The sequence below is a fragment of the Lissotriton vulgaris genome, chromosome 5 (assembly GCF_964263255.1).
Source record: "Lissotriton vulgaris chromosome 5, aLisVul1.2, whole genome shotgun sequence".
Classification (NCBI taxonomy): Eukaryota; Metazoa; Chordata; class Amphibia; order Caudata; family Salamandridae; genus Lissotriton; species Lissotriton vulgaris.
The window spans coordinates 562,233,640-562,246,873 of record NC_141693.1 but is presented as its reverse complement, the minus strand read 5'-3'; the positions used below and the strand labels follow the sequence as shown (position 1 = coordinate 562,246,873).

General features: G+C 48.6%; 1 pseudogene; it reads right to left on the bottom strand.

The window, feature by feature from the left end:
- Window positions 1-90: 90 nt before the first annotated feature.
- On the bottom strand, window positions 91-1,297 carry LOC147711273 (uncharacterized; annotated as a pseudogene).
- Window positions 1,298-13,234: the final 11,937 nt, after the last annotated feature.

Genomic DNA, 13,234 nt, shown 5'->3' with positions numbered 1-13,234 from the left:
CCAGGTGATGGTGATCGGCCGACCGGGGACTCCTGGGATCTGTAGTCCCGGTCTTCGCTCGCAGCCCAGCAGCAGCCCTGAACTCCCCAGCTAGCACTTGTCCTTGAAGCAACAGTTCCCCTCAGGCTTCAGGAGCGATGCGGGACCCGCGGAGCGGGTCCGGCGAGGTGTGGGCGTCCAAAGAATGAGAGGCTCCCACACGAGTATCCGAGGGCAAAGGTCCGTGGAGCAAACAGCAAACAGCAGACAGATCCCCAGTTTGTCATATCCAATATTAATGTTCCCAATGGTGAAGTTTATGGTCTTTAATTCTTTTAGCATCTCGTCTCTAGCCTGGATGCTATCCACCGTCCTCTAGAAACGCAGGGCACTACCATCTCTATGCTTCGCTAGCCACAGAGGCAACGCTGGCTGTGGCAGAACTTCAAGAGACCCTGTCCGGGGTACCAATAATTTTGGCGGGATTCTGTAGTCCAGACAGCACCTTATGGGGTTTTCTTCCCAGAGTCTGCCGGCGTCTCCAGAGTATTCAGTGGTAGACCAGCCTGTTTGCGAATATGCTGCAATTCAGCTTCAGAGGCTCTGGAACGCATATTGTCTGGGGCCTGTGATTGGAATTGCTGGTTTTTCAGGGCTGTGAAAATCTTGAAGCTTGGTATCCTCTTAAGAACTTCCTTCATCTGGCGCATCGGATTCGGCTGCTCCTGCGCACTAAGCAGCTGATAGCGGAGCTCTTCGTGTGCATTGCTAAGAAAGAACAATACTTTCTTCCATTAGTTTCGATATTGTAGCCAGCAACATTCCCAGGTGTTCCTCATACCCCCGCTGCAGCTGGGCATATTTCTGGTTGTGGCTCCCCAATGCTCGCCGGTTTTCCAGCTTTAGAGAGTTATACTGCTCCTGCAAGTCCAGGAGCTGCTGCTTCACTCCTTCATGCTGGTTCTTCAGGATCTTGTGAGAGGGGAGATCGACAAAGTGGTTCATGGCTTCTTCCTTCTCTTTGCTCAGAGCTTCTTGAGCTTCCAATTTAAATACTACAAAATCGTCCTTGGTCTTTTTGTGCTCCGCATGCTCCTTCTAGAGGGACTGCTCCAGCCTGGACCGCTCCTCATACGTCCCTTCCAGCTGCGCAAAGAGCGTCTCCTGCAGCAGCTTGAACTCCAGGAGCAGGTTCACGGAGCTCTGCACTTTCTCCTGTAAGTGCTTGTAAAGGGTAGAGCATGGACCCCAGGCACATCAAGGTCAGCAAGCAGAGGCCTATCTTCTGCCTGCGAAATCCAAAGGCCCTGGGTCCCATGGCCGAGAGTTTGGTTCCTCGTCAGCGAGGGCCGATTCCCCTTATGGTCTTGACAGTAATGTCTGACTAACAGTCTTGCCGGTCACAGGCCTGACTGTATAGCCCTGCTCAGCGTCATGAATTATGACATCATGGTGAATTCACAGTGGCACACTGTTAGGTCAAAGCGCTTTGCATCTCATACAGGAATTGTTAGAACCGGCTGTCTCTAGTTGGCAGAGGTATGCACTTCTGACAAATAGGGACACACCTTTTCTAGTCAGGGCAAGGGGATCACACCCTTTGATAACCCCTGCTCACCCCCTTGGTAGCTTGGCAGAGCAGACAGGCTTATCTCAGAGGCTGTGTGTTAAGCATTTATGACCACATACAGTAATAAAGTGAATACACTACAAATGGACACGACACAGTAGTATTATAAAAATAAGTATTTTTATATAAGGCTTAGCACAAGACCAAATAACGACAAAAATATACCACAATCTCAATAAATACTCTTGGAAGGAAAAATAATAGTTCAAGTGTGTGAGAAGTTGGCCTGGTATATAATGCTCACTAATTCTTAGTGATCACTTTGTACCATGCCAAGCAACCCTTATGATGATTGGTTGTAATTTAACCTTGTAGACCAGTTATCCTAGTGGTAACGTGGACAAAGCAGTCTTAGGCTAAACTCTGAAAGGCATGTGAAGCCAGCTGTATTACCATACACAACCCCCTTGAATACCAAATGAAAGGGACACCACACAGATATATATTGAAAATATATATTGATTTATTAACTATTAAATCCCCTGGACTCTTTATGAGCACAGAAGCACAAGCGTTAAATCACAAGACAGTTTAAAATACACAAAAGTTGCACAATATGGATGAGCCCTAGGGGCCACCTAAACCATATACTAAGAAAGTGGTATAAGAGATACCAATAGGAAAGGGAACAGGCCTAGGGCCTTGGGAATCGCTGGAGCTATTCGAGACTAGCAGTGACTAAGTCGGGAAAGGCCCACGGGACTCGGGTGCAGTGTTCAAAGTGCACGCACTTTCCAATGCAAAGTCTATGGTGCGTAAAAAGTACAAAGTTAGAAAGTTAGGAACCTTCCGAGTGACCTACGGAGCTGAAACTTAAGACACAGGCCCTTGAGATGTGTACCAGTGCAGGAGCACCGGCGGAGCTGAGTCACCTCACCCACAGGAAGCGGGTGCACAGGGTCGAAGTAGTGTCGGGTTTCGTCACGCTGGTCGATGGTGCTTGGAGCTGAAGATGCTGCAGGCGGCTCGATGTGAAGAGTTCCGGTGGATCCAAGGGTGGATCTGAAGATGTGAAGACCTGAAAGCAGAGGGGACAATGTTCAAAGTCACTAGCCAGTGACTACCGTGGAACCAGATTGGAACCAGGCGATGTCGGGTGCAAACAGGCGTTGTTAGGTAGCTTCTCTCTGCAGCCACGTGGACACCGGGGGTCGAGGACGTCCAGGAGTCAGTCATGAGCTGTCCCACGCAGGCTTCTCGCTGTTGGCGGTGTTGGCAACTTGATCGGAGCAAACAGGCCTTGGCAAATGCAAGCCACGCAGAAGTTGAAAGATGCTTAACACTCGGACCAGCAAGGTCAGAGCGAGTGCTCCTTTTTACAGGAGCTTGGGTAGGTCTGGAGCAACCAGACCTGCTGTGTAAATCGTCGGTTTCGTCGCCAAGATGGCCGCTGACCACGTGGCTTGTGGCCGGGATGGCGCGTCGAGTGGCACAATGCAAAAGGGCCCCACGCAGATCGTGGAGATGCTGGAGGGCTGATCTTCGGTGCAAGAGCTGCTCGGTGGTGGGGGTTCTCAGTCCCCAAAGCACAACGTCGAGGATGCCTCAGAAGCTGCGCAGTCAGCTTTTCGAGTGTCTTCCAAGAGGTCCGGTCCCACGTCACTCGGTGCCTCCACGGGTCCCTTCTTTGCAGGGACTGTGGATCGGGCTCTGAGAGGTCTGGGAGTCTGGTTCTTGTCGGGCTCTGGGCTCCGGCTCCGGCGGGAGGCGGCGGCAAAGCAGACGTCGAGTTGCTGGTTGGTACCTGTGTTCACAGGGTGGCCACTCCTAGGCCACAAGGGAGATTCTCTTCAGTCTTCTGAGCAGCAGAATGTCGAAGTCCAGTCGTCTTCTTAGTTTTAAGTTGATTCAGGATGATCTGCTGTGCAATGGCACTGCTCCCACTCTTATTCCCAATCTGAGGGGTGGATCACCTACTAGGTCCCTCCTCTGGGAGGAACCAGGAAGGGGGGCGGTTACACCCCCTTTCCTTTGTCCAGTTCCACGCCAAGCCTGGGTCTGGAAAGTCCCAGGACCGGTTTGGACTGGCCTATGCACGGGGACACCTTGTGTGCCCCGGGCATGTCTGATTCTATTCAGCCCTGTCCTACTCAATACACAAAACCCTGTCTGGGGTGGTGCTTCCACCTCCCAAGGCAGGAAACCCTTTGTCCAGGCCACCATCTGCCGAGTTTCGGTCAGCAGCAGGAGGCCAGACTCGTGTCTGTGGTGGCAGCATCCATTTTGTGATGCTGAGGCTCTGGTTAACTTTAACCGGTGTTTAAGGTTACACACATGTCGTGTCCCTCTAGAAGGGTGGAATGCTATCCCCGTCGACAGAACTGTCGAGGGGATAGTATTCCAATTCGTATGACACCTTACTCGACATGTTTTGATAAAGCCAAACCAAAGATAGCATTTAACCGCGAGGATTATAATGCACTTAAGAGTATATGGTATGGCAATATCCCGGAACAGCTTAGGGAGTGGTTCCCGACAGCTGCAGACAGGCTCAGCTCATGCTAGAGCACCATCTCACATATTTCCAAGCACTCTGCCTCCAGGATTGATGAGGCCTTCCATAGGAGTGGCTGATAGGAACATATGTGTCCAGTTTAGGGTTATGCACAGATATACTGTACCTCAGTAAGAGGTGATTACACCAACTTACCCCAGCTGAGTGATCAGCCAGTTGTGTCAAATATGGAGGCCAGGCCAGGGGTGGCACAATGCATGCTGCAGCCCCTGGTAGGCCTTGGATACACCTATGCCCTGGGTACCTATGGTACACTTCTACAGGGGCTAATAAGGTGAACCAGTTCCAATTCGTAATGCACCTAAAGTGCATTGGCAGTAATTTAGAGAGAGAACAGCAGGCTGTGGGTCTGATTAGCAGGCCCACAGCCACATTAAGTCAGAAACCAGTGAAGCAAAAAGCAAAAATTTGGGGTGACCATAGGATAGCAGACCCTACTCTCCTACATAACCCCCCCCCCCCCAAACGCAGGGACATTAGACTAACCTTGACCAGTTGTGTCTTCATGTTCTAAGTGGAAGTACCTAGAGAGACCATCTGCGTTGCCATGGTCAGTCCCTGGGCGGTGCTCCACTGTAAAGTCCATCCCCTGTAGGGAAATGGACCACCTGAGTCGTTTGGGGTTTTCACCCTTCATCTGATTAAGCCATAAGAGGGGCTTATGGTCGGTCTGAATCTTGAAGTGAGTGCCAAACAAGTATGGTCTCAACTTCTTCAGGGCCCACACCACAGCAAAGGCCTCCCTCTCTATAGCTGACCAACGTTTCTCTCTGGGGGTCAGCCTTCTGCTAATGAAAGCAATGTGCTGGTCCTGGCCATCTACATTAAGCTGTGAAAGCACTGCTCCCACTCCTAACTCAGAAGCATCTGTTTGGACAATGAACTCTCTTGAGTAGTCAGGACTCTTCAGGATAGGTGCAGAGCACATGGCCTTCTTCAGGTCATCAAATGCCTTTTGACAGATTTCTGTCCACTGAACCTTTTTGGGCATCTTCTTAGATGTCAGATCATTAAGAGGAGTCACAATGGACCCATAGTTCTTAACAAACTTCCTGTAGTACCCAGTCAGGCCCAAGAAAGCTCTGACCTGAGTCTGGGTGGTTGGAGGGGACCAGTCCTTGATGGTCTGGATCTTACTCTCCAGTGGTTGAACTTTGCCTCCACCTACAAGGTGGCCCAGGTATACAACCTTACTCTGCCCTATCTGGCACTTTGTTGCCTTGATAGTGAGGCCTGCCTTCTGCAGAGCCTCAAGCACTTCCTTCAGGTGGACCAGGTGATCCTCCCAGGTGGAGCTAAAGACAGCAATATCATCCAGATAAGCTGCACAAAAGTCATCCAACCCAGTAAGGACTTGATTCACCAACCTTTGGAAGGTGGCAGGTGCATTTTTCAAACCAAAGGGCATCACCACAAACTGATAATGCCTACTAGGGGTCGAAAATGCTGTTTTGGCTTTAGACTCCTCAGCTAACCTGATTTGCCAGTAGCCAGCTGTCAAGTCAAATGTGCTCAAATATTTGGCAGACGCCAACTTGTCAATGAGCTCATCTGCCCTTGGAATAGGGTGTGCATCTGTCCTGGTGACAGCATTGAGTCCTCTGTAATCCACACAGAACCTCATCTCTCTCTTGCCATCTTTGGTGTGAGGTTTGGGGACCAGAACCACTGGGCTAGCCCAGGGGCTCTCTGAAGGCTCAATAACACCTAATTCCAGCATCTTTTGCACCTCAGTCTTTATACAGTCCCTGACGTGGTCAGGTTGCCTGTAAATCTTGCTCTTTACAGGAAGACTGTCACCAGTGTCCACCACATGGGTACACCAGTTAGTCTGACTGGGTGTCAAGGAGAACATATGTCTGTATGCCTGTAGAACTTGTCTGCAGTCATGTTGCTGATGCTCAGTGAGGCTGCCACCTAAGGCCACACCATCAACTGAACCATCCTCAGGGTTCTGAGTGAGCAGGTCTGGGAGAGGGTCACTCTCTTCCTCCTGTCCCTCATCTGTAGCCATGAGCAAGCCCATGTCTTCCCTGCTGACATATGCCTTCAATCTGTTTACATGGAGCACCCTGTGGGGGCTCCTGGGAGTTCCTAGGTCCACCAAGTAGGTAACCTCTCCCTTCTTTTCCAGAATTGTATGGGGTCTAGACCATTTGTCTTGGAGTGCTGCTGGGGCCTCTGGCTCCAACACCCATACCTTCTGTCCAGGCTGAAATTCAACAAGGACAGCCTTTTGGTCATGCCAAGCTTTCTGTAATTCTTGGCTAGCCTCAAGGTTTTTGGATGCCTTTTCCATGTACTCTGCCATCCTGGAGCGGAGACCAAGTACATAGTCCACTATGTCTTGCTTAGGCTTTTTGAGAGGTAACTCCCATCCTTCCTTCACTAGACACAGGGGTCCTCTTACAGGGTGCCCAAACAACAATTCAAAGGGGCTGAAGCCAACCCCCTTTTGAGGGACCTCTCTGTAAGCAAACAAAAGGCAGGGCAGTAGGATGTCCCATCTTCGCCTGAGCTTTTCAGGTAATCCTTTAATCATGCCCTTTAGGGTCTTGTTAAATCTCTCAACAAGCCCATTGCATTGTGGGTGATAAGGAGTGGTGAACTTGTAGTTGACACCACATTCCTTCCACATAGCTGTCAAATAACCTGACATGAAGTTGGCACCTCTATCAGATATTACCTCCTTAGGAAACCCCACTCAGGAGAAAACTCCAAGTAAGGCCCTGGCCACAACAGGAGCTGTTGTGGTCCTAAGTGGAATTGCCTCTGGGTACCTGGTGGCATGATCCACTACCACCAGTATGAATCTGTGCCCAGATGCTGTAGGGGGATCCATTGGACCAACAATATCAATCCCCACTCTTTCAAAGGGAACCCCCACCACAAGTAGTGGTATCAGGGGGGCCTTTGTTGTTCCACCTGCTTTACCACTGGCTTGGCAGGTTTCACAGGAGCGACAAAACTCCTTGGTGTCTTCAGACATGTGAGGCCAGTGAAAGTGAGGGACAAGCCTGTCCCAGGTCTTGTTCTGGCCTAAGTGTCCTGCTAAAGGAATATCATGGGCCAAGGTGAGAAGGAAACCCCTAAATTGCAGAGGTATAACCAACCTCCTGGTTGCACCAGGCTTGGGGTCTCTACCCTCTGTGTAAAGGAGTCCTTCATCCCAATAAACTTTATGGGCACCTTGAGCATTCCCAGCAGCCTCAGCAGCAGCCTGCTGTCTGAGGGGTTCAAGACAAGGACAGGTTAACTGAGCCTGCCCCAAGTCTGCCCTAGAAGGTCCCCCTGTCCCCAGAAACTCAACCTGATCAGGTTCAAGTTCTTCAGAGACAGTTCCTTCAGGGGTCTCAAGATCAGTTTCCTGTGAAGCCTGATCCTCACTTGCAGGCAGTTGGGAAGGCACAGCCTTTACCCTCCTGTTCTTCTTCTTGGAAGGTGCTTGGTCCATTGTTCCAGGATCCAAGACCTGAGGTTCAGAGAGGCACTTTTTGGCCTGTGACCTGGTCACAGCAAGGACATGTGATGATATCCCTAACATCTCTGCATGAGTACTGTACTCAACTTCTGACCATAGAGAGTTCTCCAGGTCATTGCCCAACAAACATTCTACTGGGAGATCAGCACTAACCACAACTCTTTTTAGGCCAGTTACCCCTCCCCAGGAAAAGTTAACAAGTGCCACACTATGTGTAGTAGTGACATTGCTGGCATTGGTCACCAGGTAATTATCACCTGGCATGTATTGTCCAGGGTCCACAAAGTTAGGTGTCACCATAGTGACACTGGCGCATGTGTCCCTGTAAGCTTGAGCCACTTTATTGTTGATCAAAGGCGTCTGTCTGTATTTGCCCAGATTACTGGGATTTATGTCAGGGGTCAAATCTATGTCCCCTTCACAAATCAGAACAGCCTGTGTAAGGGTTCTGACTAGGTCAGAATCTCCTTCAGTTCCCAAAGTGATACCCACTACCCCCTTGGTTTGAGGACCAGCACTGCTAGCTGTACTAGTGGGTGCAGTTGCCTTAGGGGCTGCAGTGCTGGGGGCTCCACCCTTTTTACACTCACTTGTCCAGTGAGAGGTGTTCTTACAAGTTTTACACCAGGGTTTCTTCTGACCTTCTCTCTTCTTCTTCTTGGAAGTTTGGGACCCACCCTCTGTCTCAGTTTGGGGCCCTGTTGAAGACTTCTGGTCTTTAGATTTCTGCTCCCCACCCTTCTGGTCTGTTTTCTTCTGGTCACCACCCTGGTTCTGGTTCTGGTTCTTTTGCTTAACTCTGGTTCTTACCCATTTATCTGCCTTCTTTCCCAATTCTTGGGGAGAGGTCAAATCTGAGTCAACCAAATGTTGATGCAACTGCTGGTTCTGACAATTATTTAAAATTTGTTCTCTCATCAGCAAATTATACAATCCTTCATAGTCTGTAACCTTGCTTCCCAGCAACCATCCCTCCAGAGCCTTAGTGGCACACTCAACAAATTCAGACCAGTCCTGAGTCTGTGTCTTCTGGGTATCTCTGAACATTAACCTGTACTGTTCAGTGGTTAAGCCTAACCCATCAATCAGAGCACTCTTCAGGACCAGGTAGTTTCTAGAATCCCCATCACTAACTGTGAGGAGTCTATCTCGGCCTCTACCTTCAAAGGAGAGCCACAAGATTGCTGCCCACTGCTCCTGAGGGATCTGCTGTACTCTGCAGGCTCTCTCCATTGCAGTAATCCATTTATGGATATCATCCCCAGCTTTGTAGGGGGGCACAATCCTACTCAGGTTTCTGTTATCAAAAGACCTGTCTTTATCCTTGTGGATATTGCTGCCACCAGTGGGTTCTATTACCCCACTCTCTCTAGGCTGTCTTGCTCTAGCAAGTTTCTCTTGGGCCAGGGCAACCTCTAATTCTTGCCTCTGAATCCTAAGCTCAGCCTCTCTCATCTTGGCCTCATGTTCCCTTCTCTGAGGGCTAGTCATCTCCTTCCTGGAGTGGCCATGCGAGCCTCTAGAAGCATGGGAGTTGTTAGAGTCACCTGAGTGATTCCTTCTACTCCTAGGCTTCTGGTTAAGTCCACCTGGGGGTCTGAATGGGTTGTTACCTGATTCAGTCCCAAATAGGCTTAAGTTAGCCTGGTTCAGTCTACTGACCAGCACCTGACTATTTCTGTCATCACCTGACTCACTGCTTTCCACCTCCTGCTCTTCTTCCTCTTCCTCTTCCTCCTCATCTACCTGAGGAGCTCCAGTGGTGGAGGCTTCCTCATCTACCAGGATGATAGGGGCAGGGGTGTCTACAGTGTCATCCTCTGAGGGATGGCCTCCTTCAGCATTCCCTGTGGGGTTTGCCTTAGAGGGCTTTAGAGTCTCAGACTGGTCTAAGAGCTCTCTTAGGTGGTCTGTAGTAGGGGATGGCCCTGTCTTCAGACCCCTTAAGACACAAAGCTGTCTTAATTCCTTAAAGGAAAAAATTGCAAATTTGGATGGTGCCCTTGGAGGGTCACTCTCAACAGGGATGTTCCCAGTGGAACCCTCTGCTCCAGACATTGCTCTAGTGTGGGTGGATATGTTGCAATCTACCTACACTGGTGTTTACCTACTAAACCTATCTAGTAGTTGTAGCTAGGGTGTGCTACTCCCTTTGCTCTACAACAACTAAGTTCAGTAGAACTTAAGTATACTAGTCTTGTTTTATATGTACCTAGCAGGTACCTGTATGATCTTTCAAATGATAATCTCAAAGATTGTAATGGTAAAACAACAGCAAGCTCAGATCCCAATCCGCTGCTCACCAATGTGAGAAGTTGGCCTGGTATATAATGCTCACTAATTCTTAGTGATCACTTTGTACCATGCCAAGCAACCCTTATGATGATTGGTTGTAATTCAACCTTGTAGACCAGTTATCCTAGTGGTAACGTGGACAAAGCAGTCTTAGGCTAAACTCTGAAAGGCTTGTGAAGCCAGCTGTATTACCATACACAACCCCCCTGAATACCAAATGAAAGGGACACCACACAGATATATATTGAAAATATATATTGGTTTATTAACTATAAAATCCCCTGGACTCTTTATGAGCACAGAAGCACAAGCTTTAAATCACAAGACAGTTTAAAATACACAAAAGTTGCACAATATGGATGAGCCCTAGGGGCCACCTAAACCATATACTAAGAAAGTGGTATAAGAGATACCAATAGGAAAGGGAACAGGCCTAGGGCCTTGGGAATCGCTGGAGCTATTCGAGACTAGCAGTGACTAAGTCGGGAAAGGCCAGCGGGACTTGGGTGCAGTGTTCAAAGTGAACGCACTTTCCAATGCAAAGTCTATGGTGCGTAAAAAGTACAAAGTTAGAAAGTTAGGAACCTTCCGAGTGACCTACGGCGCTGAAACTTAAGACACAGGCCCTTGAGATGTGTACCAGTGCAGGAGCACCGGCGGAGCTGAGTTACCTCACCCACAGGAAGCGGGTGCACAGGGTCGAAGTAGTGTCGGGTTTCGTCACGCTGGTCGATGGTGCTTGGAGCTGAAGATGCTGCAGGCGGCTCGATGTGAAGAGTTCCGGTGGATCCAAGGGTGGATCTGAAGATGTGAAGACCTGAAAGCAGAGGGGACAATGTTCATAGTCACTAGCCAGTGACTACCGTGGAACCAGATTGGAACCAGGCGATGTCGGGTGCAAACAGGCGTTGTTGGGTAGCTTCTCTCTGCAGCCACGTGGACACCGGGGGTCGAGGACGTCCAGGAGTCGGTCACGAGCTGTCCCACGCAGGCTTCTCGCTGTTGGCGGTGTTGGCAACTTGATCGGAGCAAACAGGCCTTGGCAAATGCAAGCCACGCAGAAGTTGAAAGATGCTTAACACTCAGGCCAGCAAGGTCAGAGCGAGTGCTCCTTTTTACAGGAGCTTGGGTAGGTCTGGAGCAACCAGACCTGCTGTGTAAATCGTCGGTTTCGTCGCCAAGATGGCCGCTGACCACGTGGCTAGTGGCCGGGCTGGCGCGTCGAGTGGCACAATGCAAAAGGGCCCCACGCAGATCGTGGAGATGCTGGAGGGCTGATCTTCGGAGCAAGGGCTGCTCGGTGGTGGGGGTTCTCAGTCCCCAAAGCACAACGTCGAGGATGCATCAGAAGCTGCACAGTCAGCTTTCCGAGTGTCTTCCAAGAGGTCCGGTCCCACGTCACTCGGTGCCTCCACGGGTCCCTTCTTTGCAGGGACTGTGGAACGGGCTCTGAGAGGTCTGGGAGTCTGGTTCTTGTCGGGCTCTGGGCTCGGGCTCCGGCGGGAGGCGGCGGCAAAGCACACATAATTAAACTGCACTTTATGCAACATACACTCCAAATACCACTCAGTGCCGCATAATTAAATGCCACATAATTACACTGCACTCAATGCAACATACACTCCAAATACCACTCAGTGCCACATAGTTACACGTCACATAATTACACTGCACTGAATGCAACATACACTCCAAATACCACTCAGTGCCACATATTTACATACCACATAATTATACTGCACTCAATGCAACATACACTCCAAATACCACTCAGTGCCACATAAATATATGCTACATAATTACACTGCGCTCAATGCAACATTCCCTCCAAATACCACTCAGTGCCACATTATTACACGCCACATAATTACACTGCACTCAATGCAACATACACTCCAAATACCACTCAGTGCCACATAATTACACGCCACATAATTATACTGCACTCAATGCAACACACACTCCAAACAATACCACTCAGTGCCACATAATTACACACCACGCAATTACACTCTACTAAATATAACATACACTCCACACAATTGCACTCCGTGCCAAATAATTATATGCTACATAATTACACTGCGCTCAACGCAACATACTCTCCAAATACTACTCAGTGCAACATAATTATACGCCACATTATTACGCTGGTCTCAATGCAACATACACTCCAAATACCACTCAGTGCCACATAATTACACGCCACATAATCACACTTCACTCAATGCAACATACACTCCAAATACCACTCAGTGCCACATAGTTACACGCCATATAATCATGCTGCACTCAATGCAACAATCACTCCAAATACCACTCAGTGCCGCATAATTACACACCACATAATTACACTGCACTCAATGCAACATACACTCCAAATACCACTCCGTGCCACTTAATTACACACCACATAATTGCACTGCAATCAATACAGCATATACTCAAAATACCATTCAGTGCCACATAATTACAAGCCACATAATTATACTGCACTCAATGCAACATACACTCCAAATACCACTCAGTGCCGCATAATTACACGCCACATAATTACACTGCACTCAATGCAACATACACTCCAAATACCACTCAGTGCCACTTAATTACACACCACATAATTGCACTGCAATCAATACAGCATATACTCAAAATACCATTCAGTGCCACATAATTACAAGCCACATAATTATACTGCACTCAATGCAGCATACACTCCAAATACCACTGAGCGCCACATAATTACACGCCACATAATTAAACTGCACTTTATGCAACATACTCGCCAAATACCACTCAGTGCCACATAATTAAATGCCAAATAATTACACTGCACTCAATGCAACATACACTCCAAATACCACTCAGTGCCACATAGTTACTCTCCACATAATTACATTGCACTGAATGCAACATACACTCCAACTACCACTCAGTGCCACTTAATTACACACCACATAAATATACTGCACTCAATGAAACATACACTCCAAACACCACACAGTGCCACATAATTACACGCGAAAAAAATTACACTCTACTGAATACAACATGCACTCCACACAATACCACTCAGTGCCACATAATTATATACTACATAATTACACAGCGCTCAAGTCAACACACACTCCAAAAACCACTCAGTGCCGCAAAATTACACCCCACATAATTACACTGCACTCAATGCCACATACAATCAAAATACCACTCAGTGCCACATAATTACGCACCACATAATTAAACTGCACTCAATGCAACATATACTCCAAATACCAGTCAGTGTCACATAATCACACGCCACATAATTACACTGTACTCAATGCAACATACATTC